Source organism: Pan paniscus, chromosome 14 (assembly GCF_029289425.2).
Source record: "Pan paniscus chromosome 14, NHGRI_mPanPan1-v2.0_pri, whole genome shotgun sequence".
In the NCBI taxonomy this organism is placed as follows: Eukaryota; Metazoa; Chordata; class Mammalia; order Primates; family Hominidae; genus Pan; species Pan paniscus.
This window is the reverse complement of record NC_073263.2, coordinates 80,105,765-80,128,355: the sequence shown is the minus strand read 5'-3', so window position 1 is coordinate 80,128,355 and position 22,591 is coordinate 80,105,765. Positions and strand designations below refer to the sequence as shown.

The window sequence follows — 22,591 nt, the reverse complement described above, 5'->3', positions numbered from 1 at the left end:
ACTATACTACATAGAGTTACCTTATACCCCACACCAATCTCCCCCATTATCAACAGTCTACATTATTATGGTATATTTGTCACAATCAATAAGCCAATATTGATACATTGTTATTAACTAACATCCCCATTTTATTCTAATTTCCTTAGTTTTTACCTAATGTCATTTGTCTGATCCAGGATTCCCTCCAGGACAGCACATTACATTAATTGTCATTTCTTCTTAGGCTCCTCTTGGGTGTGGAAGCTTTTCAGATTTTCCTTGTTTCTGATGACCTTGACAGTTTTGAGGACCACTGGACATATATTTGGTAGAATGTCTCTGAATTGGGATTTTTCATGATTAGACTGGAGTCTTGTGTTTTTGGAATGAAGACCACAGAGGTAAAGTGACAGAAAGGAAGACTACAGGTAAAGTTCTGTCATCATAGATCAAGAGTACATATTATCAATATGACTTATTACTACTGATGTTAACCTGGGTCTTCTGGCTGACAGAATGTTTGTCAGATTCCTTTACTGTAAAGTTACTCTTTTCTCTTCTTTCCATACTATACTCTTCAGAAGGAAATCTTTATGTGCAGTTACGGGCCATTTCCTTGAGGGTGGAGTAGCTACATACATTATTTGGGATTTTTGTTTTGCTTTGTTTCAGTAATTTTGTTGTTGTTGTTTTGATTTTTTGTTTTGATTTTTTTGTTTTGAGACAGTGTCTCACTCTGTTGCCCAGGTTGGAGTACAGTGGCACAATACTGGAGCACTGCATTTCTGCCTGGGAGATTGGTTATTTTTTATGTATTTGTTGTGGACTCATAGATCATTATTTTATACTCTGGGTTATAATCCAATACTACCTTATTTTTTTGGCTCAAATTGTTCCAGCTTTGGTCATTGGGAGTTCTTTCAATTGACTCCTGTGTTTCTTTCCCATACCCCCATCATTGTGGTTTTGGTTTTATAAATATATAATATACATATATATATATACACACACAATTTTGTGTGGTATATATATGGAACTATATGTATCGATATTTAAGCTAAGCATATGTACCTACTATAATTGATGTACCTGCTCTAATTAATTACCATATGGATCATTTTAGCTTCTTCTCCTTGCTTATCTGTAAACTTCCATTCCAACAGTGACAGTTTGGCTCCCACTATCCATCATTTACCTCTTGTGGGGAGCAACTTTATCAACTAGAATACTGTGCTCATGTATGATGTTTTTTGCCTTTAGTCTTACGGACACTAATCATTTCCAAAGTTACTTAAGTTAGCAGCTTCTGTCTACCATTACCTTCAGTTCAGTTATTTCATACATTGGTATACATTTAGATTCTTTTATCACATTCTGCATTTTATCCTGGCATCCCCAGTCTCCTAAATGATTTTTTTTTAAGTTGCACAATTAAGGCATTCTTAGTGCTGAAAAGTTCTGTGGGTTTTGACAAATGCATAGTGTCATGAGTTAATCATTACAATACCATACAGAATAGTTTACTGCCTTACTGGCTGAACAGTTTAACCTATTCAATCCTCACTGTCCCCCATTCCCTGGCAACCATTGATGGCTTTACCATCTCTATAGTTTTGCCTTTTTTGAATGTCATGTAATTGGAACCATACAGTGTGTAGCTCTTTCAGAGTGTCTTGTTTTAGTTAGTAATATGCATATTATATTCATATATACCTTTATGTGGCTTGATAGCTTATTACTTTATTTTTGCCAAATAGTATTCCATTATATGGACATACCACAGTTTTTTTTTAACTTATTCATCTATTAAAAAAGACATCTTTGTTGCTTTTAGTTTTGGGTGATTATAAAAAAGCTAATATAAACATTTATGTGTAGGTTTCTATGTAAACATAAGTTTTCAGATCAGTTGGGTATTTACCGAGGAGCATGATTGCTGAATTATACATTAAGACTATGTTTAATGTTATAAGAAACTGCCGGACTATCTTCCAAAATGAATGTGCCATTTTATTTCCCCATCAGTAATGAATGAAAGTTCTTGTTGTCTCACATCCTAGCCAGCAATTGATATTGTCAGTTTTTTTTTAATTGCCATTCTGAAAGGTGTGTAGAGGCATCACATTATGGTTTTAATTCACATTTCCCTAATAACATATGATATTAAGTACCTTTTCATATGCTCATTTGGAAAGGGCCTATTTTTAAGAATCCATAACACCCTTACCTGGTATGAATTCACTTTCTATGCTGGGAGTTTATTCAGTCTAAACTTCTAGAAATTGAAAGAAGGAAATGTTTAAATAAATGTCTTTTTCTCTCTTACAATTTTAAAATGGCTGAAAATAGTTCTGGCATTATTACAAAATAAATAGTAGATGGCAATGTCCTTATTGACAAGAGCCTATTCTTTGTATAATTATTTACAATGAAGTTGATTTGTGTTCCAGATAATATTAATTAAAAATTTTAGGTAAAGAGTGCAACTTTTGATTGAAAATTTCAGGTAGAGTCCAGCTTTTCAATGACTTCCCCCAAATGGTTTATAAAACTCTGCCTCACCTCTGAATACCATTTTCTCTCTGAATAAAGGGCACTGGACAATTGTAAGGGCATCTCATAGGCTTCCGATGCTTCTGGCTTTAATATTCTGTGCTAGATTCGCAGAACTCTTTTACAGATGCTAAGCATTCAATCCTGAAGGCTCCACTTCATCATCAGGTAATTAGTATTTTCATTAACTTGCTTATTGTCAAGGAAAATGAGCCTTGATCATCTAATTTTTCCTCAATGAGTTGAATATTGTAATATATCTATAATTAATGTGCTTTATGCCACAAATGTGTAATGGAGTGGAAATCTGAGGCTGCTCCCAGCAGTCACTGTCAGTAAATGTTTGATGAATAAACAGAGACTTTCTAATGGGAAATGGTGGCGACTTTTATAAGCAGACACAATAAAGACTTTATTAACATACTTAAGAAGCATTCTGGGAAATAGAATTGAATGCATTATTACTGTAGGCTCCTTTTGTGAAAAGTAAATTTTACTGTCCCCATAACAAATGTTTACTTGTTTGATGCAAGTTGTGCTATCAGTATTTTATGGTGTATTCTACAATTTAATACAATAAAGCTTAAATAAGCTACATATTCCTTATGGATTTGAGATCCTAAAAAAAATTACCAACAATCCTGTCTGATAATCATTTGCATACCTGGTTTATATGGAAAGAAAACAGTATACCTTTTCAAGATTTTTAAGAGCCCAAAGACAAATTTCAATGTATTTATACTAGCTAATAAATAGAAGTAAATTTGAGTGTGTGTGCAGTTCCACATATAATGAGTCCAATTTTAAGTGGTAGATTAAAAATAAAAGGCAAATGAAATTAATTTTAGAGTACATGTCCACATGCTCTAATGTAGAATCTAGAGATGTGAATTTCATTGTATCAACATGTTTTTCTTTGCCTATGGAAATGTATAGTTGTTTGACTTCATTATTTGTTAATAATGCACACTCTCCATTAAGCACGGATTTCTAAGTGGTCATCCCTTCCACCACTGTCACTTGAACAACTCTCACAAAGCTGTCTCCAATACCAGGAGGATGCCAGCCTGACTCTTATATGAACATACAAGAGTTCATGCAAGTCATTTTCGGGTTTGCCCTAACTTGATCCAACCCTGGTTCTAGGCATTCTGCAAAAATGAAATTACATTTGGACAAAGAGCAGCACAGGGTAACTTTCTAACCATGGCAAACAGAGAGGCAATCTGTTCTTTGTATTTTCAACAGACTATTTCCTAAAATGCAAATCGGATTATGTCATCTCACTGCTCAAACCCTTCACTGGCTTCCTATTACTCTTGGCTTAAAAAATAACATTTATAAGATCTACAACTCCTGGCCACTTCTCTAACATTATCTTATGATATCCTCTTAGAAGACTAGAAAGAAGTCTTCTTTAGGACAGTTTATTTTCTTCTGTGTGCTCATAGCACTGTGAACTGTATTATTCCTCTCAGGGCACCAAATCTCATCTGTGTGGTTATTTGAGTCAGGGCTGTCTCCTTCCACTGCCTGGAGAGTTATTTGAACTGCATTGACATTTTTGCTTACTATTATATTCCTACTGCCTAACACAGTGACTTGTGTATAACAGTCACTCAGAAACATATCTTTTAAATGAATAGAGTTATTTACACATGGAGTATTGAAAGATAGTCATTCCTCTCATACAATATTGAAATTACAAAGATGTTTAAAATGCCCAGTCTGCCGCTACTGTACAATATTCATAAAAATGTTCTAATCACACCAATTATCCTCTAATATACAGAGTAAGCAAATCTTTGGAAGAGAGTGGGATGTGAACACAGGGTGATAGAAGAGAAAAAGAATCAGCTCCTGTTTTTCAAAGGACTATTTGAATAGCTGGGATTTTTTTTTTTTAGGGAAAGGTGGACTAAGTTAGTTATTCAGCATACCTTTACCTTGAGCCCAGATTCTTACTTCCAATTGCCTACTGCACAACCTCCTGTACAACTCTACATTCTCCAGCCAAATCAAACACCACGTACTGAATTCCTTGTCTTTCTTCTCAAACCTGGCCCTCCTCTTGATTCCCGTATCTCTGTAACGCAAAAATTATTCTCTACTCCTTTTGCCCTCTCAGCTTCTACCTCTGATCCATTAAAAAAATCTTCTTCTAAATATCTCCTGAAACTGTTCTGCCTTTTCCACCCTGCAGTGGCCTAGAGCTGAACCATCTTTAGCTTGGACTATTGCTTCAGCCTCCCAAGTGGTCTTTCTGCTGTCATTGACATTCCACGCCAATGTGTTTTCTTCTACCACCAGAGTTTTCTCTTCAAAGATTTAATGTGGCCATGTCATTTTCCCATTTAAAAACTTTTAAATTTTAAATTTTAATTTTTGGCTAGCTGTGCCTCCAGGATAAAGCTTGAACTCTTTAGAACTGCAAATAAGGTCCTTCACAATATCATCATGACTTATCTTTACAGCTTTATTTTTAGTCATCCCGGACACACACCTTAAACTCTATTCATTTTGTGTGTTTTTGTTTTTGTAGTTGTTGTTCTTGTTATTATTCTTATGTTGTTAGTTTTTGACACATAAAAATATTTATGGTGTACAATATGATGCTTTGATATACATATACATTGTGAAGTGATTACTATAAATTTAACATATCCATCATTTCATATAATTATTTTGTGATGAGAATGTTTAAGATCTAATTTATTAGCAATTTGAAGTATACAATACATTATTATTAACTGTAGTTACCATGTTGTACATTAAATCTCTAGAACTTATTCATCTTATGAGTGAAATTTTGTATCTTTTGACCAATCCCTGCACCCCATTTCTCACTCTGCCCCACTCCCTGGCAACCACCTCTTTATTCTCTGTTTCTGAGTTTGACTTCTTCAGATTCCACATGTGAATGAGATCATGTAGTGTTTGTCTTTCTGTGCCTGGCTCATTTCATTTAGCACAATGGCCTCCAGGTTTATCCATGTCATGACAAATAGCAGGACTTCCTTCTTTTGTCAGGGCTGAATAATAGTCCACCAATATATATACTACATTTTCTTTCTCCATTTATCCATCAACACTTAAGTTGTTTTTACATCTTGGCTATTGTGAGAAATGCTGCAATAAACGTAAGAGTGCCCATAACTCTTCAAGATAACGATTTCAATTTCTTTAGATATATCCCCAAAAGTGGGATTGCTGGATCATATGGTAGTTCTATTTTTAATTTTTTGAGAAACCTCCATGCATAGGAGGTGCAATCTGGTTTTTAGGAGATGTGGTATGGATCAAATGACTCAAATCACAAGAATTTCTGAGTTACACTGAAAAAAAGTTTATAAACATTGCAGTCAAACATTGGAAACTCGAGCTTCCTTATTTTGAGCTTCTTTTAATCTTAGTCTAAGTTTTACTGTCTTATTCAGATATGAATAAGATAAGATATTCAAGCCGGGCGCGGTGGCTCACGCCTGTAATCCCAGCACTTTGGGAGGCCGAGGCGGGCGGATCACGAGATCAGGAGATCGAGACCATCCTGGCTAACACAGTGAAACCCCGTCTCTATTAAAAATCCCCGTCTCTACTAAAAATACAGATAATTAGCCGGGCGTGGTTGCAGGCGCCTGTAGTCCCAGCTACTCGGGAGGCTGAGGCAGGAGAATGGCGTGAACCTGGGAGGCGGAGCTTGCACTGAGCCAAGATCGCGGCACTGCACTCCAGTCTGGGCGACAGAGCGAGATTCCGTCTCAAAAAAAAAAAAAAAAAAAAAAAAAGATATTCATATCTTATTCACATGAATAAGATAAGATATTCATATCTGAATATTATTTAGATTCTCACTACATTTCCAATGTGTTTTAGACATAGTCTACAGAACTTTTAACACAGAGCTTAACTTGTTGGGACACACAGAAAACATTGCTTGAACAGGGTTTAAATATTTTAAAAACATTCTTGGAGTTGGGAGATGGTTTGCTGGGCTAGGAGTAGGGTATTCATATTGTTATTATGCTTTTTCCATACTCAACAAATAAATGTTTATATATATATGTTCACAGACAGAATTTGAGAGGAAATACAGAAAATAAAGAGTTTAAAGAGCTCCTTAATTTGGTTAGTGTTTGACCTATGGTAGTTTATTTTTAAACCTTTTGCTATTTTCCTCCAAATGATCCATAAAAATTAGTAGCAACAATTGTGTAAATGTTAATTTTCATTATTATTCTTAATATTATCTATCCTTTCACCAGAGGCTGTCTCAGACTGTTCATTCACACCACCAGAGTATTATGGTGGTGGAAGGCTCAAATGCACCTGGATTAGAGGAGTGTGGGAAGGGAATGAGAAGATATGTCCTGCACCTGGTGTATAATAGGCCTTCATTAGAGGTCCCCACTCTTTTCCCTATTCTTAGAATGTTTGAATTATGATTTCTATCAAGGCTTTAAGCCAGAGTAATTAAGTTATAATATTAACTTCTTAGGGAGTGGACGGCTGATGCCTTTTTTTGAGTATAGAGTTGGGAGGCTTCTGTGAAGCTCTGAGTGACCTTCTTGACAGCTGCTGTAGCAAGAGCCACTAATATCCTCCACGTGGGATTGAACCAGAATGTGGGCAGAGATCATTTCAACTCTGCCACTTAGCAGCTCTGTGACTTCTGACATATATGTTAACTTTCCCAAGTCACTATTTCCTTAAATGAAAAATGAGACAAGTGACAGGGTTGACGGGAGCACTAGAGATAATTTGTAGAAAGCACCTAGCACAGTGCCTTGTATATAATCATTCTTCATAAATAATTATGTGTTGCTCCTCTTCCTCCTTTTTCCTTCTTTTTCCCTTTCCTCTCTCATCAAAGAACTATGAATAAGTAGGAGCCATAATTAATCTAACTACTTCAAAACTTAACTTTTTAAAAACAAGCATTTTAAATAATTTTAGAAGAAATTAGATATATTAACCAAAATAAAGAGAAGATAGTACAAATGTCTATAGACTTTATACCTTGTACACAGTTTTGGCTGGAAAATCAAATTATTGAGAGTCATCACTGTAAAGGAATTTCAAGGAGCAACATAAAAGTTTTTAAAAAGTGTATTTTTGTATATTTCTCTGCTGGCTAGAGATGCAGTTTTTGCCTTCCAAAATGAGAACTAGATTAGGAAATGCAGTGAGTTTGTTCACTAACTCAATTATAAAACTATTAATATTCCCCTACTTAAATGCTTACCTTTTTGTAACTATCCTATGAAATGTACAGTAAAAATTTTACTCTCACATCTATTTGTGAAGAGATCACCAATTGTCCTCTTCCCCTGGGGTTCACCTCAATTATATATTTCTGAAGTATAAATAGAAACCCTGGAACCAAATAGGCAAAAGTTCTGGAAAATACAGTTTAATGACCCATGGGTATATACAAAACATATCATGTGTCTATAAGAATCGAAACATAAATGGAGAAATACATAAACATACAAATGTATAAATAGAAGAGTCACAATGATCCTCAAATGACAAAACCTACATGATACTTATTTGTTCTGAATTATCTCTAAATGATTGTCCCACATTTTACTATTTCATTTTTAAATTATAACTTTTTATACCTCAACAAGTTCAGTAATGCAAACATAGAATTCTTCAAGATAAAAGTTCTGAATAGAAACACAGTTTAAAATGTAAAGGTCATAAAAATCTTTAAAAAATATTTGAAATAAAAGTACAGACGATGTGATTATTTTGCTGGATGAAGACATAGGGGAGGACAAAGTAGGCAAAATAATGCATGTGAAGGTGTCTGCATCCTAAGGCACACTGACACTTCCCTAATGGACTGCAGTGCACATAAGAATAATTAATCATGTGGAGAAAGCATCGCCAAGGTTACAACTGAGGTCTCTGGTTTTTAATGGAAATGCTCCATGCCTGAACTAAAAGAACAACTTCCCTAGCTCGAGCATTAGGGCATCTGTCATACTTAACTCAGAATAGTTCAGGAGTTCAGTAAAATATCAGAGAGAGTTCAGCACTTTTATTTCTCAGGGTATTAAAACTATATATAATAGGAAAAAAAGGGGTTGTGATCAACTACTGAACATTGTGTGTGGAACATCAAAGAGGTTAAACTTGGATTTCTGAAATCTCAGGAAAAATTTTTTCTCTATTACAGCTATTTCCTTTTGTAGAAATTTTTGGGTGGTTGTTCTATGTGGGCTTCTGAAAACACTGAAGTAAGTGAAAAGCAAATACTTAGGGGAAAGCATAAGCTGAGCTAGATGGAGAAAGGCTTGAGTATATTTCTTTGCTTAATTTAACAAACCAGATTAAGGTACTTATTTATTTTTGGCTCCTGGAGAAAGTGCAGGGAGCAACTGATTGTTAAATTGTGTTGTTCCCTTCTCTGTGGCTATTTATGGAAAAACAGATCTTCTTAAGGACCAGACAGCAGTGGGGAGTGTGACTTTCCAGTGACCAGGAATCTCATGAGGGAAGTCAGAAGGAATGGATTTCAGGATAAAAGCATGCCAAGTGCTAGGGTCCAAATGCAAACATTAAAAGACTGCATTTCCTTACTCCATTGAAGCTGATGAACACACTATCACCCCATGATAAGTTTAATTCTTTTAGTCTACTGATGCACTCATTCCTAGGAGAAGTTGACACACTTGTACTTCGAGAATTCTGCTTAATAGGTAGGATTCTTTTCAGAAGAGGCTAAAGTTGGGATGGAGGTGTTGGATCAATGACAGGCTGATGGCAGTTTAGAACCTTGGTTAGAGAGCTCAGGAGAGGATGTGAATAAAATGCTTAGCATGGAGGCTATAAAATGTGATGTTTAATTAATACGCTACTCAAGTTTTTGAATCTATAAATTAGATGTCATAGTCCTGCCTTATTTTTAATCTCATGAGCACCCCATGGTTGGATGACAATATTAAGGCTTACAGGGCTGATCTCTCCAGAGTTCCCTAACCGATTTGGTGAGGTCTTTCTTTCCTAGACAAGCTGGGGTGATTCTGTCCTCACTCCTCCCCTCTGCAAGAAGAAGGAGGATGGGGAGGGACGTCTGCAGTGTTTCTGAGGCCACACTGAAACTTGAGCTTCCTACAAAGCATCTGTGCAAGAATGATCTGGATTGCTGAGGCTGAAGCATTCGTCTTTTTCTTATGGATGTTCGTCTTCTATAGATCCTGCCCTCTGTAGTTTGAGATTATTGATGATTATCATGGGAGGGGAGAATGCTTTTCTTTCTCTCAGAATCGAATGCACACTGAGAACACCACATGATTCACAAATACTTTTCTTTGATTTGTAGAAATAGTAAATTCCCAAGTGCAGCCATTGGGAAGATGGGAGGAGGGAGATCAATCCTCCTATCCATTAAGTAGTTGTGTTACTATGGTGCTGTGACTCACGATATGACTGGATCCTTTGCTTGGTGGAGATTACATATTAATGTCTTGTGAGAGCTGGAGAGATGTGGTTGAGAGATCTGGAAAGTAACATGAGAGGATTTGCCTGGACATAAAAAAGCTGGCTCTTTGAAATACTCTGAGTTTTCCAAAGCATCAATTAGCTCAGATAAAAATACAAATCAAAGAAAAACTTTCTCAATCTTTTAAAATATAAATTCATAACTCAGTGTCTCAGCCCATCTTTTAGATGCCCCCACCCACTCTTCTCTCGTAAGTGTGATAAGTTTTTAGTTTTAAGTTAATCTATTATTTTAGGAGGATGGCTTTTGGAAAAAAATTCTTTTTTTCCCCCAAAACTATTACTTTAAAAATACGTGTACCTAGAGAGCTTTTGAAGAGAAGCTTAAGACAAGTGCCAAAGGTGGCTCTTATTGGCCAGGCCAAAGCTTCTTTGCGAGAAAGGCTAGGCGACTGGTGTCAAGCATTTCTGGATATTTCTAGCTGGATGTACAGAACCATTTTGGACCAGCTTGATGAGGCCCAGAATAAAAAACTTCCATGTGCTAGGTAACAAAGACCTTTCACATTTATTTACAAAATGTGATGTGGTATGTAGCTTGGATTGAATAAATCACCACTGAAATAATTGGCTGATTGCATTTAAATGGTCTGAACACAATTATTGAAATTTTATATAAATTTTATTGGCTCAAACACAAAAATCAAGCAGATATTTGATTCAGATATTGTCTCTGCCACATAATAATTTTGTGTCTTTGAAAAAGTGTATCCCTTTGAATGTCCTTTACCTTACATGTAAAATAAGTTGGTAATAGAGTCTATTTCTTAGTGTTGTTACAAGGAATAAACAAGATAATAAATTTAAAGTGCCTGGCATACTGTCAGATACCTGAGAATGTTCTACAAAATGTTGGCTATTTTTATTTTTTATTTATCTTTTTATAGATTTAGGGGGTACAAGTGCAGTTGTATTACATGGATATATTGTATAGTGGTGAAGTCTGGGCTTCTAGTGAACCCATCACCCAAATAGTGTACATCGTACCCCATAGGTGGTATTTCATCCCTCACTCCCCTCCCACCTCTCTCCTTTTGGAGTCTGCAGTGTCTATTATTCCACTTTGTGTGTCTATGTGTACCCATTGTTTAGCTCCCACTTATAAATGAGAAAATGCAGTTTTTGACTTTCTGTTTCTGAGTCATTTCACTTAGCATAGTGGCCTCCAGTTCCATCCATGTTGCTGCAAAAAACATGATTTCCTTCTTTTTATTATGGCTGCATAGTATTCCATGGTATATGCATACCACATGTTAAAATTCAATCATCCATTGATGGACACTTAGGTTGATTCTGTGACTTTGCTATTGTGTGTGAAAAGTATTGCAATAAACATACACATGCAGGTGTCTTTTTGATATAATGATTTCTTTTCCTTGGGCTAGATACACAGCAGTGATAATGCTGGAACAAACAGTAGTTCTATTTTTAGTTCTTTGAGAAATCTCCATACTCTTTTCCATAGTGGTTGTACTAATTTACATTCCCACCAACAGTGTATAAGTGTTCCCTTTTCTCTGCATCCTTGCCAACACCTGTTGTTTTTTTGACTTCTTAATAATAGCAAAATGCTGGCTATTTTTGTAATTGTTATTATCATCATTATTTTTATCTCTGAGCTCCATTTGTCTTCTCCTGTATTCTGAAATTTTCTGCTTTTGGTTCATTGAGGAGTAAATTGAATTAAACGCAGACATATCCTCTTGTCTAGTTTTTATCTTGCAATACCTACTATGGTCCACAGTGTCTACTTTTACAAAATTCTGCTCTGCCACTTGCAAATCAGTCAAATAAATGTAGAGCCCATAGAGCACTTTGTCACATTGACATTTCAATTTGAACAACTTGCTCATTTTTTCTTGTTTCCTCCAAATTCTTAATTTTTGAAGTTTTTGTTTCTCCAATGCATCTTTTGATTGAGTTTGTTTTCTATCATAGTTTTATAGGATCTATAATGAATATTTAATTACTTCACCCTTCTTTCATCTGAATTCTATTAATTAAGCTAGTATATGTCTTCCTTTTCCCTTGTGTTCCTGAAGCACTCTTTTAACTTGTAGCTACTTTCCATTTTTAAAAAAAATCTTCAGTTTCCTCGTCTTCCTCTTTCTTCTTTCTCCTGCCTGCTTTTTCTCTGGGTCCAAAGTAAAGCAGTGAAAGCCCTTTGTCTCCTTGCTGCAACCCACTGGGCTGTGCCAGGCACCTGCATCTCGACAGAGTAGATTGCCAGAGACTTGTTCTAACACAGCGATATGCCTTGTAATCCCTTCACATTCTGTAAGTATACTGAGTGCATTCTCTGCCTTCCTTGGGCACATAATTACTTCCCCTCATGTGGCAGAGCTTCCTGTAGGACAATCAGAGAGTCACAGTGTTCGGAGGCCAGATGATGAAGAATGCCTGCCGGCATCCCCCTTCCATGAGGCTATTATCCTGGAGGAAAGGTTTAATGGCTCAAACATCAGCTTTGAAATGCCAAGTTCAAACTCTGTCTTGGCCATTTGTCCTCATGTAATGGCTGAGTAATGCTTGTGTGGCTGTGCATTTGGGGACGGGCACATTGCTGAGCAAGAACATTGCTGCAGCTCCTTTTCCAGTGATCTCAAGGCCTAGGGAAACATTTTTAGCATCTTTGCATCATGGACATAATAGCTGATTGTGCTTTTTGTGTTTTTTTCCAAAATAATATTTCAGGCATGTCAGAACTTTATGTTTGGGAGAAATTCTTTGACTTTTCTCCTGCATTTTCTTCAGTCCAAAATGGGAGAAACGTCAGTTTTGCTTATTCTTAAATGGAGCTGTAGTGATCCCTTTGATATTTCTGAAGGTAGCTAAAGGAAGAATCAGGAAAATGTCTTTGCAGCCACCATTAACTGCTGAATTATGTTGCTTTTGTGGTGTACCTCTTTACTTTTTGTTGAAATAAGTAACTTGTATAAGTAAGATCATGTAAGATATAGCTGGGATTTGAACTTGGCCTGGGTATGGTCTTTCTATGACTCCATGCATCTCCTGGCATGCTACTATGAAGAAATAGACTCAGCTTCTTGGGAAACTTGCTTAAGTCTTGTAGTCAAATATTGGTCTTAGCAGAGAGCAGGAATCAAGAATCAGGCAGCAGCTCACTAAAGCACAGAAAATATCCTGAGTCAGGGATTCTTCTCTTACTCTGAGCCCTGCCCTTTCTAAAGACCAAAACTACTTTTATTTGCATTTTAGCCTTTAAGTTAATTAATGGGAATTAATATGCATGTAAGAATGTCAGAATTTTCCCAAAGGCTCATTATAAATTTAGTGTAAAAGGAGCAGTGGATATATACATGTATATATACATGTATATATACATGTATATATATGGATATATACATGTATATATACATACATATATATATATTAAAGATAGGGCCCTCATTAAATTTTTAGGCTATTAATAAAAACATTTTTACCCGGGCAAGTTAAGTGTGAATGCTGGAATGAAGATGTCAGTTAATGCACTTCAACTATATCGTCAATTGACTCAAAAGAACCCACATGAGGAGTGTGTGTGTGTGTGTGTGTCTGTGTGTGTATGTTGGAGGGGAGAGGGATTTCTAGTAGGAAGTATTAAAGGCTGCCAGAAAAGTACATAATCATAGTTTCCTTTCATTAGAAAACAGACTCCCAATTTAATTATTTGTATTATTTAATTGTCTAAAACCTCTTCTGCTATTACAGGATATAGCAGAGGAAAATGGCACTTAGTGTATACATAAACAGAATTGAGTGCCTTTTTTTTTTGACAGGGTCTCACTCTGTTGCCTAGGCTGCAGTGCAGAAGCGTGATCATGGCTCACTGCAGCCTGAACCTCCTGGGCTCAAGCCATCCTCCTGGCTCAGCCTCCCAAGTAGCTGGGACTGCAGGCGCACACCACTGCATCTAGCTAATTAAAACATTTTTCTTTTTTTCTGTAGAGACGAGATCTTGCTATGTTGCCCAGTCTGGTCTCACCTGCCTTGGCCTCCTAAAGTGCTGGGATTACAGGCGTGAGACACCACGCCTAGCCAGTTTTTATTCATCTGTGGACACCAGCCAGATAGCCTGTTCAAAGCTCACAGGAGAGCTTTTTGAGGAATATTGCACTCACCAACTCCACAGGTTCCACAGGGCATACGTGCACAAAAGTAAATCTTAGCACAAGTATGAAAGTAGCTTAATTTCTGCTCTCTCTAACAGACGTTAGATATATGCTTATACTGTTTGGACCTCTGTGAGCTCTCCTCACAGAGGGTGGCTTAGCATCGCTGCCCTTGGAGTTGGAAGGGACTAGAGGCACCAACCTTTCATGGCACACATATTCTTTCTTTGTACTTTATAAAGTCATGCTGTACATGCTTGCACATGCCAGCCACAGTGGCTCACCCCTTTGCTGGATGGCCTGTCCTCTTACCAGACTGTAGAAAAGCTATAGATTCTTCTTAGAGCACAGCTTACCTGGAGGCAGGATCTGCCTCCTGTGGCTCCCACTTCTGCATCCCAGCCCTGTCACTCAGAATAGTCCTGGAGTGACTCTACCAATTATTACACAACACATTTGAAGTATGTGAAGACAGCCTTTTGGCTCTCTCAAATAATTTATCTTTTTGGTTATACAGCACCAGTTCTCTTCACCATGCTTTATCAGATGTTCTTGGTTTTAGAATTCTAGACATCTAAATTGTCTCATCTCTGAAAATCCTCTAGGCTGACAACACATTTCCCAACATGACTCCCAGAAGTGGACACCCTGATCCATGTGAGGTCCATGGGATGACAGGCTACCATGGGACCATGACCAACTTGTATCTGGAGCCTGCAGACCAACTATTGTAGCTAAAATTATTACTGTGAGTTCCCTGTAGGCAGGAACCAGCCTTAGTCACAATAGGCAGGGAAGTAAATGAGTTGTATGAGTACCCCCTAATCACAATGACTGCCTTTCACAACCGTTGGTCGTTCAGTGCTTCCTCTTCTTGTTTGCAGTGAGAAAGTTCCCTGAGCCCTACAAGACCCACGTCAGTTTAAACAGCATCTTCCTGGCTTCAACTCTGATGTCACTTTAGCCACCTGACATTACCCAAGTCTTCGTTGTCTTCCAGAATGCCAGCTACTCCTCCTGGTTCTGTGTTATGAGCAGACTCGAAAAGCATGTTTTCTACTTTTCCTGCAAGTTACTGTCAAAGGTATTGAATAGGCTAGGTCCTTATGTCATCTGTATCAATCCAATGGTATATCTTCCTTTTTACCCCAGCTCAGAATCTGATTGATCATGCTACCGCAGCCATCACATCAATATCAAAACCACATGCAATTTGTTATTTGTCATTCTGAAACAAATACATTCAACATGGAGTCATTCCTTCTTTCAACAGGTGTCAACTGAGCCTCTTTCAAATATTATGCATTATATTAGGTGCAAAACAAATACAATAATTACAAAATAAAACAAATAAAATAGTTACAGAATAAAATAATTACAAGGTAAAACAAAGAAAATACTTACAATTGGGATGGTCCTATGAAGGATATAAGCAAGGTGATGAGACAGAGAGTTCTAGGTACAACCTACTCTATATAGAGCAGCCAGGGAAGGCATTGTTGAAGAGTGACTGAAATACAGAGTCTGGAAGATGAGAAGGAGCAGTGAGAAGAAGAATTTGGAAAGAGCATTCCAAGCAGAAGGAACACCTAGGGCTCTGCAGCCAGAATGGGATTAGCGTGTTCCAGACTGACAAAAGGCCAGTGAGACTGCAGCAGATTGTACCAAAGGGTAATTAAGTCATAATGTAACTTGAAGAATGAGACAGAGACCAATCAAGCAGGGCCTTATATGATTATAAGCATTTAGGATTAGCTAAAGTACAATGAGAAGCCATTGAGGTGCTTCATATAGTGGAGGAATATGGTCTAGTTTGCATTTTTAAAAGAACTCTTTGCTGTTGAAGAATTGATTGGAGATGAGAGAATGGAAGAGAGAAGACCGGTTACAGAATTCTATGACAAAAACTAAGTGAGAGTAGAAGGGACTTGGATCAATTGGAGGCAGTGGAGATGGGAGGACTGATTTAAGACATATTTTGGATGTGTCCTGCTAAAAGATTAGATATGAGGGGTGAAGGCCGAGAAGGAGAAAGGGTGGCTTTAGCAACTGGAGTAAGGGCCAGGGTTTGTGACGTGTGGTCTTGCTCACACAGCTTTATTCCGCAAGGCCTAGCCTCCCTCTTCCTTTGATTCACTCTTCTTAAAGGTTTACTAAATGGGTAAACAATTTACCTAGAATTATCTAGAATCTATTCCATTTTATCAGTTTTTAGTTTCTGATATTCACCTTTCCTCCTAATTCAGTAATCTTTGTTTCTCCAGATGCCTCCGAGTTTTCACTGATGACTCCGTAATTAAATATACAAAAAAGTTCAACAACCTCACATGCAATTCTATTGGGTTTGGGAAATTAAACTTATTTAAGTCCATATAAGTTCTTTAAGTATAAACTCATTATCTCTTCTCGTGCTTTGGTCTTCAACCACCTTTGAGCAATATTTATTCTACTCTCTTCTGTTTATAATTCATTTTCCTCCATGGAGAATAGAAACGAAGTGAAGAATAGCTGAGCTCTTTGGTATTTGTTAACATTATAACATCTTTGAGCAGCCCCCTTTCCACATTCTTTCTAATCATTTTTAGTGATCTGGAGCATTTATAAAACTTTATCTTGTTTGGGTACACAATCTTTCTGACTCAAATCTTATAGATTTGTGCCTATTTTCTGTACTTTTTCTTGGTTACAAGTTCTTTCTGGCTCATTTGGCATATTAAAAAATCTGAGCTCATAAAGGGAGATAATATTGTAGCTATTTTAGGTACTTTGACCTTCAATCTCATTTCCTTCTCACTTAAATTAGTCTCACTTGCATAGACAGAATTACATATTTTTAAAGGCTCTTCTTCCATTTAGAATCATATTCTTTTAAAGAGTCTGTCTATGGAATCTCTTTAGTTTTGGGAATCTGGTTTCATGGGAGACAGATTGGGATAGGGGAAAGAAAATAGATTCTAGGGTCTGAAAACTCTGTGGCCAAATTCTAGCCTGGCTGATGCAGAAGAGGTGATCCATAAATACCTGCTGAATAAGTGAATGAGCAAATTAATTGTGACTGCAAACAAGTCATTTAAACTCACCAAGCCTCAGTTTTCTCATCTGTACTAAATAATGACACGAATGTTTATCCTTAGAGGACTATTTTCAGAAGTGAATGGGCTACAATATCTGCGGGAGTACTTCAAATGACAGCATCATTCATTTTAGCCTTGCATCATTTTTCGGTACACCCTGGGATTTAGGTATGCCTGTAGGGTTGACTATCTTGATGCTTGACTGTCTTAAATATTTTAAGCTTTTATTTTTATTAAGCTTATAAATGCACATACATTAAAGAGTCACCCAGGTTTACAAGTGTTGTTAACAATCAGCTGTCATTATCCCTTATCCCCTTCATCCCTTTTCTTAAGAAGTAGCAACTTTTAACATTTTAAGCTGATTCTGTTAGAATTTACTCCCTTACTTTCAAATAAAATGCTTATATTGCTACCTCTTGATTTCTTTGGAATCAGGCATCTTTGACTTCTCACATGGAAGATTATCACCTAGCGCTCTCCTCCCTTGTCTCCAACATACACAAAATGCCCACTTCTTATGTACTATCCTCCCAATATAGTAATTTAAAATTTTGATTAGAATAATATTCAGCATGGTCATCATTTTGATTCTGTGTACCATGCAAGGGCTAAGCCATGGGATAAACAGTGATTACCTTTCTTTTCCTACACTTTAAAAAATTGTTTTTGGCAATTAGAATTACTTGTTTATTGTCTTAGTTTCCTATGTTCTCAAATATTTACTCCAGTTGTCGAAATCTTTTCTCTGTTCTTTCATTTACGTCAGATAGTCATCACTTCCATTTTCTTTCTTTTTTTTTTTGTTAAATTATGCTTTAAGTTCTAGGGTACATGTGCACAACGTGCAGGTTTGTTACATATGTATACATGTGCCATGTTGGTGTGCTGCACCCATTAACTCGTCATTTAGCATTAGGTATATCTCCTAATGCTATCCCTCCCCCATCCCTCCACCCTATGACAATCCCCAGTGTGTGATGTTCCCCACCCTGTGTCCAGGTGTTCTCATTGTTCAGTTCCCACCTATGAGTGAGAACATGCAGTGTTTGGTTTTCTGTCCTTGCGATAGTTTGCTCAGAATGATAGTTTCCAGCTTCATCCATGTCCCTACAAAGGACATGAACTCATCCTTTTTTATGGCTGCATAGTATTCCATGGTGTATATGTGCCACATTTTCTTAATCCAGTCTATCATTGACGGACATTTGGGTTGATTCCAAGTCATTGCTATTGTGAATAGTGCCACAATAAACATATGTGTGCATGTGTCTTTAAAGCAGCATGATTTATAATCCTTTGGATATATACCCAGTAATGGGATGGCTGGGTCAAATGGTATTTCTAGTTCTAGATCCTTGAGGAATTGCCACACTCTATTCCACAATGGTTGAACTAGTTTATAGTCCAAACAACAGTGTTAAGAGTGTTCCTACTTCTCCACATCCTCTCCAGCACCTGTTGTTTCCTGACTTTTTAATGATCGCGATTCTAACTGGTGTGAGATGGTATCTCATTGTGGTTTTGATTTGCATTTCTCTGATGGCCAGTGATGAGCATTTTTTCATGTGTGTTGGCTGCATACATGTCTTCTTTTGAAAACTGTCTGTTCATATCCTTCATCCACTTTTTGGTGGGGTTGATTTTTTCTTGTACATTTGTTTAAGTTCTTTGTAGATTCTGGATATTAGCCCTTTGTCAGACGGGTAGATTGTAAAAATTTTCTTCCATTCTGTAGGTTGCCTGTTCACTCTGATGGTAGTTTCTTTTGCTATGCAGAAGCTCTTTAGTTTAATTAGATCCCATTTGTCAATTTTGGCTTTTGTTGCCATTGCTTTTGGTGTTTTAGTCATGAAGTCCTTGCCCATGCTTATGTCCTGAATGATATTGCCTAGGTTTTCTTCTAGGGTTTTTATGGTTTTAGGTCTAACATTTAAGTCTTTAATCCATCTTGAATTAATTTTTGTATAAGGTGTAAGGAAGGGATCCAGTTTCAGCTTTCTACATATGGCTAGCCAGTTTTCCCAGCACCATTTATTAAATAGGAAATCCTTTCTCCATTTCTTGTTTTTGTCAGGTTTGTCAAAGATCAGATGGTTGTAGATGTGTTTTATTATTTCTGAGGGCTCTGTTCTGTTCCATTGGTCTATAACTCTGTTTTGGTACCAGTACCATGCTGTTTTGGTTACTGTAGCCTTGTAGTATAGTTTGAAGTCAGGTAGCGTGATGCCTCCAGCTTTGTTTTTTTGGCTTAGGATTGTCTTAGCAATGTGGGCTCTTTTTTGGTTCCATGTGAACTTTAAAGTAGTTTTTTCCAATCCTGTGAAGAAAGTCATTGGTAGCTTGATGGGGATGGTATTAAATCTATAAATTACCTTGGGCAGTATGGCCATTTTCACAATATTAATTCTTCCTGTCCATGAACATGGAATGTTCTTCCACTTGTTTGTGTCCTCTTTTATTTTGTTGAACAGTGGTTTGTAGTTCTCCTTGAAGAGATCCTTCACGTCCCTTGTAAGTTGGATTCCTAGATATTTTACTCTCTTTGAATCAATTGTGAATGGGAGTTCCCTCATGATTTGACTCTGTGTCTGTTATTGGTGTATAGGAATGGTTGTGATTTTTGCACATTGATTTTGTATCCTGAGACTTTGCTGAAGTTGCTTATCAGCTTAAGGAGATTTTGGGCTGAGACGATGGGGTTTTCTAAACATACAAACATGTCATCTGCAAACAGGGACAATTTGACTTACACTTTTCCTAACTGAATACCCTTTATTTCTTTCTCTTGCCTGATTGCCCTGGCCAGAACTTCCAACACTACGTTGAATAGGAGTGGTGAGAGAGGACATCCCTGTCTTGTGCCAGTTTTCAAAGGGAATGCTTCCAGTTTTTGCCCATTCAGTATGATATTGGCTGTGGGTTTGTCATAAATAGCTCTTATTATTTTGAGATACATCCCATCAATACCTAGTTTATTGAGAGTTTTTAGCATGAAGGGTTGTTGAATTTTGTCGAAGGCCTTTTCTGCATCTATTGAGATAATCCTGTGGTTTTTGTCTTTGGTTCTGTTTATATGATGGATTACATTTATTGATTTGCATATGTTGAACCAGCCTTGCATCCCAGGGATGAAGCCACCTTGATCATGGTGGATAAGCTTTTTGATGTGTTGCTGGATTTGGTTTGCCAGTATTTTACTGAGGATTTTTGCATCAATGTTCATCAGGGATATTGGTCTAAAATTCTCTTTTTTTGTGTGTCTCTGCCAGGCTTTGGTGTCAGGATGATGCTGGCCTCATAAAATGAGTTAGGGAGGATTCCCTCTTTTTCTATTGATTGGAATAGTTTCAGAAGGAATGGTACCAGCTTGTCTTTGTACCTGTGGTAGAATTTGGCTGTGAATCCATCTGGTCCTGGACTTTTTTTGGTTGGTAGGCTATTAATTATTGCCTCAATTTCAGAGCCTGTTATTGGTCTATTCAGGGATTCCACTTCTTCCTGGTTTAGTCTTGGGTGGGTGTATGTGTCGAGGAATTTATCCATTTCTTCTAGATTTTCTAGTTTATTTGTGTAGAGGTGTTTATAGTATTCTCTGATGGTAGTTTGTATTTCTGTGGGATCAGTGGTGATATCCCCTTTCACATTTTTTTATTGTGTCTATTTGATTCTTCTCTCTTTTCTTCTTTATTAGTCTTGCTAGCGGTCTATCAATTTTGTTGATCTTTTCAAAAAACCAGCTCCTGGATTCGTTGATTTTTTTGAAGGTTTTTTGTGTCTCTGTCTCCTTCCGTTCTGCTCTGATCTTAGTTATTTCTTGCCTTCTGTTAGCTTTTGAATGTGTTTGCTCTTACTTCTCTAGTTCTTTTAATTGTGATTTTAGGGTGTCAATTTTAGATCTTTCCTGCTTTCTCTTGTGGGCATTTAGTGCTATAAATTTCCCTCTACACACTGCTTTAAATGTGTCCCAGAGATTCTGGTATGTTGTGTCTTTGTTCTCATTGGTTTCAAAGAACATCTTTATTTCTGCCTTCATTTCATTATGTACCCAGTAGTCGTTCAGGAGCAGGTTGTTCAGTTTCCATGTAGTTGAGCAGTTTTGAGTGAGTTTCTTAATCCTGAGTTCTAGTTTGATTGCACTGTGGTCTGAGAGACAGTTTGTAATTTCTGTTCTTTTACATTTGCTGAGGACTGCTTTACTTCCAACTATGTGGTCAATTTTTGAATAAGTGCAATATGGTGCTGAGAAGAATGTGTATTCTGTTGATTTGGGGTGGAGAGTTCTGTAGATGTCTATTAGGTCCACTTGGTGCAGAGCTGAGTTCAATTCCTGGATTTCCTTGTTAACTTTCTGTCTCGTTGACCTGTCTAATGTTGACAGCTGGGTGTTAAAGTCTCCCAGTATTATTGTGTGGGAGTCTAAGTCTCTTTCTAGGTCTCTAAGGACTTGCTTTATGAATCTGGGTGCTCCTGTATTGAGTGCATATATATTTAGGATAGTTAGCTATTCTTGTTGAATTGATCCCTTTACCATTATGTAATGAACTTCTTTGTCTCTTTTGATCTTTGTTGGTTTAAAGTCTGTTTTATCAGAGACTAGGATTGCAACCGCTGCTTTTTTTTTGTTTTCCATTTGCTTGGTAGATCTTCCTCCATCCTTTTATTTTGAGCCTATGTGTGTCTCTGCACGTGAGATGGGTCTCCTCAATACAGCACACTGATGGGTCTTGACTCTTTATCCAATTTGCCAGTCTGTGTCATTTAATTGGAGCATTTAGCCCATTTACATTTAAGGTTAATATTGTTATGTGTGAATTTGATCCTGTCATTATGATGTTAGCTGGTTATTTTGCTCCTTAGTTGATGCAGTTTCTTCCTAGCATTGATGGTCTTTACAATTTGGCATGTTTTTGCAGCGGCTGGTATTGGTTGTTCCATGTTTAGTGCTTCCTTCAGGAGCTCTTGTAAGGCGGCCTGGTGGTGACAAAATCTCTCAGCATTTGCTTGTCTATAAAGGATTTTATTTCTCCTTCACTTATGAAGATTAGTTTGGCTGGATATGAAATTCTGGGTTGAAAATTCTTTTCTTTAAGAATGTTGAATATTGGCCCCCACTCTCTTCTGGCTTGTAGAATTTCTGCCAAGAGATCCACTCTTAGTCTGATGGGCTTCCCTTTGTAGGTAACCTGACCTTTCTCTCTGGCTGCACTTAACATTTTTTCCTTCATTTCAACTTTGGTGAATCTGACAATTATATGTCTTGGAGTTGCTCTTCTCAGGGAGTTTCTTTGTGGTGTTCTCTGTCTTTCCTGAATTTGAATGTTGGCCTGCCTTGCTAGATTGGGGAAGTTCTCCTGG

At 37.2% G+C, this 22,591-nt stretch overlaps 1 protein-coding gene and 1 long non-coding RNA gene across 6 annotated transcripts in view; one reads left to right on the top strand and one right to left on the bottom strand.

Annotated features, from left to right (window-relative positions):
- LOC134728806 (uncharacterized) overlaps window positions 1-22,591 on the bottom strand; it is a 569,286-nt gene that overhangs the window by 66,282 nt on the left and 480,413 nt on the right. The window lies entirely within an intron of this gene.
- POU4F1 (POU class 4 homeobox 1) overlaps window positions 1-22,591 on the top strand; it is a 218,336-nt gene that overhangs the window by 52,682 nt on the left and 143,063 nt on the right. For 2 of the 4 annotated variants that reach the window (XM_063595821.1, XM_063595818.1), the window contains one exon: window positions 227-410. The gene's annotated coding sequence lies outside the window, so the exon portion shown is untranslated. Of the gene's footprint in view, window positions 1-226; window positions 1,593-2,574; window positions 2,704-22,591 lie in introns of those variants that run through there. The other 2 variants (XM_063595820.1, XM_063595819.1) reach the window with 2 other exon arrangements.